Source organism: Gobio gobio (genome assembly GCF_949357685.1).
Source record: "Gobio gobio genome assembly, chromosome: 9".
Lineage (NCBI taxonomy): Eukaryota > Metazoa > Chordata > Actinopteri > Cypriniformes > Gobionidae > Gobio > Gobio gobio.
The window spans coordinates 43969362-43975453 of NC_137115.1; positions in this window are offsets into that span (position 1 = coordinate 43969362).

Here is a 6092-nt window from a genome sequence, read left to right on the forward strand (position 1 = left end):
CAGAACCCAACTGGACCTATACAATTTTGGCAATTTCACCTTGTTCACCTTATGGACACTAGCATTCTTGGTCTTGCTGTAGTATACCCACAAAATGTTGTCTTTGTGTAGCTAACCCAAATAATATGAAGCAGTTCAGCTCAAGTTTGGTGCTGGTTTTACATTTTCCTCTTTCTTTTAGGTGCTTGGAATTTTCCCTGCTCCACACACCTGTTGCTGAATGCTAAAAACTCATTCTCATAACTGTAAGGTAAAAATATAGATTATTTAAGGTATGAAATATATTATTTAAAAGTATATACAGAATAGTAATAATTGACGGTCATTTAAATTCATTAGCTAATTTAATAAAATTAAATTTAAGATATACATGGGAATCATGTACTTAAAGGAACATTAAGAATTTTGAAAAAAAAAAAAAAATACCACAAAAAAAAAAAAAAAAAACAAAAAAAAAAAAAACACTAAAGTAAAACATCTGGATCAACTTACAGTAATGAGAATTATATAAATGAATTATTATTTCAAAATGTTATATATACACACACATATATATATATATATATATATATATATATATATATATATATATATATATATATATATATATATATATATATATATATATATATATATATATATATATATATATATATATATATATATATATATATATATATATATATAATATATATATATATATATACATACATACATACATACATACATACATACATACATACATACATACATACATACACTCTAAAAAATGCTGGGTTAAAAACAACCCAAGTTGGGTTGAAAATGGACTAACCCAGCAATTGGGTTGTTTTAACCAAACATTTAACTCAACTTGGGTTGTTTTTACTATAAATAAATGTGTGTGTGTGTATATATGTATATCATGTGTATATATAATTTATTCTGCATTTCTTGACAATTAAGAACTTGGTTCAGCATTTTTAAATTCATTAGTTAATTTAATCAAATTAAATTTAAGCTATACTATGAATCATGTAGTTGAACAAAAAATGACCCAAATTTACAATGATGGGAATTTGGGGGGGAATTATATAAATAAATAATTAATTAATTCTTAGTTCAGCATTTTTAATTTAGGGATGGTTTTAATACAACCCTTATCAAGTAATGTCCAGGAAAGTAGTATCAGAAAACCATTTGACCCTTTAAACTGTGTGTATTGGGCATAGTGTTTCACAGTGGTATCAAATCTCTCACTAATACTCTTCAGTCATGGTGTCAGTATGTCTGTTTCTGATCACACAAGCCGTGTTAAAATTAGTCCTGCTGTGGCCATTCAAGTGCTTCTTAGAGCATTGTGACATCTGAGTTGAGGGTTGCGTCACTGTTTTTCCCCCTCATTAAGCTACGGTTAACCACCAATGGATCAAGGCCCTGTTCTCATTCTCTCCGCTTCTGTCCCAGCCCAGCACAAATTACACATTCCTGGAGGAGAAGACATCCCACATTCACACGTCTCACAAGGCGCTGACATTCCCTATCTGTTACAGCACCACTGTAATGGGAGAAGAGAGTTAGAGCGCTCTTCACCCCAAACCCCCACATTAGTGTGTGAAACACTGGAACGTCGCAACCACAGGGCATATGGGATGTATTTATAGCATCACTGGGTTATATACTCTGCTGACAGAAATGTTGATGATGTATTCCAGTCCTGATTATGAGAGATGACTTTGTTTTCATCCCATCAGGCTGTTGTCAGGTTTGAGCCCGTTCTGCTGTAATACTTTTACTGCAGGGTGTGTGTATCAGACTATCCCCCACATCTCTCTCATTACGTAAACCACATAATGAGGCAATCATCTGTCAAAACCTCAGAGATCTTGTTAGAAACTGTCAAGCGCAAGAGTTTTTTTTTGTGGTCATTTTGGAAAGAAAATGCCTGCTAAATGTGTGGCAGTTGTGGCCTAATGGTGGAGAGTCGGACTTGTAACCCAAAGGTCGCAGGTCAGATTCTCAACACAGACAGGGAAATGTGAGGGGAGTGAATGAACAGCGCTCTCTTCCACCCTCAATAGCCACGACTGAGGTGTAATTGAGCAAGGCACCTAACTCCCAATCGCTCCCCAGGCGCCCACTGCTCCTGGTATGTGTGTCCACTTGCAGATTGTGAGTGTGTAACGGAGGCCAGCTAGTAGTCACTGTGCGAGTAAACCTCACTCCTCTGATCTCAAGAGACGCTCTAGCGACTGACGCTAGATGTTGCAGCCTTTATCCTCCTTGTTAAACCATCCGAATTTCATGCTTGCGGACCCGGGTTCGAGTCCCGCTTGAAGCGGGTGGTTCGAACAGGAGGGGTTACATTGGTGCCGTGACCCGGATGGGAGTGAGGTTTAGGGAGGTGAGTAGCTAGTAGTCGCTGTGCGAGTAAACCTCACTCCTCTGATCTCAAGAGACGCTCTAGCGACTGACGCTAGATGTTGCAGCCTTTATCCTCCTTGTTAGAGCGTCCGACTCTCATTCTGGCGGACATGGGTTCCAGTTCCGCTTGGGGCGGGTGGTTCGAACAGGAGGGGTTACATTGGTACCGTGACCCGGATGGGAGTGAGGTTTAGGGGGGTGAGTATAATGGAGGCCAGCTAGTAGTCACCTAAATTATTATCAACATTTTTTTAAGACATTATCTTGCACTTAAGGACATATTCACATTTTTGTCCAGTAAAACACTCTCTAGAGTAAGTTTTTCCCCCCACTTGCAATTTCAAGTGGAAAAATATGGTTCACAATTGTGACAGACTTTTTTTTAAATGGGGAAAAGTCCTTTGAAATGTCTCATACCATCTTCTTGTTTCATATGTTTTCTTGTCAATCGATTTCAGAGCGTACATTTATAAACGTCTCAGTTATGGTAGTGTAATGCCATTTCATAAAAGTATTATTAAGCACATCTTTTCCACCACAAAACACCTTTTAGACCGTGTCCAAATAAATCAAAATCAATGCCTCTAAAGTTGAACCCCTCAAAAAGAATTACATATTAGATGACATCATAGAAAAGGATAATAAGATGTTCTCGTTTTAGTCAGGATGGTAATTTAACTCCGCATGATGTACCTTGGTGTCGGCTCAAAAAACGAACTGAACAAAACACAAGAATGGGCATTCCTGCATTATTCAGGAAGCTGTAACTTTATCCAGCTTTCTGTGACATGGGGTGTGACCTAATGGTTGAAGACCAGGGCTCTAGAGGTAAGAAATTGGAGGGTAAGTGAGATCACAATCCTATCCTGTTGTCATTGAGCAATTGAACTCACTCAAATGGATATGCTGATGATATAATTTTGTAATGAAGAAAATGGGAAAACATGCAAGTATCGTGGTCGTAGATTTTTTAGACCCCAGTGTATATACGTACAGTAAATGTTTATGTGTGCTTGACAGATCATTTGTATTGGAAAATGCCTTGGCCGCAGAAAGGGGCTGTGGTCTCCGCCATCTATTACAACTCGAAAGATCAAACCCCTCTCCTCCGGGGGGAAGAATCCGCAAGATGTAAACAGGCTGTTAAATAGAAAACTACATCTGTGTTCATTTGTTTCAGCCAGAGGAGGCCACATTTGGTAATCCTTACTGAAAATTATTTTCAATCACTTCAGAGAGTGAAAAAAGTTTAGCCTGCCATCTGTTTCCTATGGGAGTGCAGCAGTGGATGAGTGTTGAGATGTGGACAGCCAAAGATTCCCCATACTCATAGCTCCCACCCGACTTGCATCACACTCTCTTCCTTAAAGCATTTGCAGACATGTTTTGAGAGGCGTATGTGAGTTTAATCGAAGCCATGCTCTGTTTGAAAAGTTAGAAACGCTGTTTTTGGGCTGCTGTGGGTCTTGCAGAACATCACTGTCTTCATTAGTTGAACTGAACTGTTTTAAAATGCTACATTTGAGGACAGACTAGAAACTACCTGCGCCTTTAAGGGGATCAGAATGTGATTTGTCTGTCAGTCAAGTAGCAATAGATCATGGAGCAATTATGGGATACATGTCAGTCTACGCCTGAGACTCTTTAATGAGACGTCAGAGTTGTTGAGCAGTTATCCTCTATGCTGTGCTTTGGAGATTCATAGTTTGCGTAGTATAGCACTTCAAAGCAAACCCTAACCGAACACACTTTTTATCACATGCTGGTGTGTAACATTGAAAGGATGACATTGATAATGACATGAAAGTACAGGCTGTATGAAGCATCATCAGGATGTGTTAATGAAGACTGAGACTAAAAATAAGCCAGCTCACCTCTTTAGGAGAAGGAAGAATTGGGCCTTTTGAAGTACACAGGGGTGTGTAAAAGCTCTGTATGGGTGGATTCTGAGTGTTTGAAGAGGGAAAATATGCTTGACAGTGCTCTCTCTATCTCTCTTTGTCTTTTGTTCCTCATTAGACTGCATACAGAGTAAAAACAGCCTCTAATGTCACCTTTACAAGCGGCCTCGTCTGCCCCTTTCATCTCGGATCCTTTACAACTTTCATCACTCTGATCCTCCTGTGATCCGGAAACTTTGATTGAGCCTTTGTGCTACAAATTTGTTGGTGAATTGAAATGCAGATTCCCTGATGAGTGACTTTAGGGGTGAAAAAAGAAATGACCTTGAGAAGGTGATTATCCACCTGGAAAACGCAAGGAAGAATTGCCTTAATAATAGGATGCTTGTGTGTGTGTGTGTGTGTGTGTGTGTGTGTGTGTGTGTGTGTGTGTGTGTGTGTGTGCTCGCGTGTTCACGTGAGGATGAATTTGCTTCATTCCGTAAGCTCATATAAAAGACTTTGAGAGAAGAGTTAAATGGTTGAATTAAATGGTTTAGTATCAATTAATGACTATTACAGGGACCTAGCTTTCTTTGGTTAGATTTGTTGTATGTTCTTGTTGAAAATAATATCTATAGCACATAAACATTTTCATTTGTTGAGTTGAACAGTTTAATTTAGGTAACACTTTACAAAAAGTTTCAATTCATTAACATTAGTTAATACATTACGTGTCATCCACTAACATTGAACAACATTTTCACAGCATTTATTCATCACTATATAACTATGCTAATGTAATATTGTTCATTCGTTGTCAACGTCTGCACTGAAAACCTGAATAAGTTTATAACTCAAAACATTTGAGGTATGGTAATTCAAAGTTTAAGATTTGTATTTTGTACGGACACATTTTAATTGCTCTTAACTTTAAATATTTCAACCCATTCTTAACTTAAAATAATCATGTAATCTCAATTTAAATATTTTTTGTAGTGGAAACTTAAGCTTTAACTAGCTGATTCAGTAAATGCTAACTTGCTAATTAATAGCACATTTATAGCATGAACTTTAGCATAGTATAGTATAGCAATTGCTGAACAAGTATACAGCAATATAGAACATTTCATGTATATTTGTTCTCAAATTAAGCTCATGCTCCACTTGCCAACCAAAAACCCCCAAATAACAGAAAGTCTTCTAAATTAGCAGCATAGCAAATCATTAAACACCAAATCTCCCACTTAAAGGGATAGTTCACCCAAAAATGAAAATTAGCCCATGATTTACTCACCCTCAAGTCATCCGAGGTGTATATGACATTCTTCTTTCAGACGAATAAAATCTGAGTTATATTAAAAATAATCCAAGCATTATAATGGCAGTAACAGTTGCTCGGTTTTTGAAGGCCATAAAAAAATGCATCTGTCTGTCAAATAACGTGCTTTATGCGGCTCCGGGGTGTTAATAAAGGCCTTCTGAAGCAAATCGATGCGTTTGTGTAAGAAAAATATCCATATTTAAAAATGTATTTCATTTTTTTCTACGGCTCTGCATCAGCCGTCCCCGCGCCATCACTTCCGGCGAATAGGGTCAAAATACTTCTAAATACCGGTGCGATCATAGATTTATACATAGAATCCTCATTACTGCCTGCGCTGATCGGTCGAATGAGGCATCTACATAAATATATCTTTGATCGCGCCAGTATTTTGACCTTATTTGCCGGAAGTTATGGCGCTGGGAATACTAGATGACATTCGTCTAATAAGAGGTAAAAAAATAACAAATACGGTTCGGTTTCTC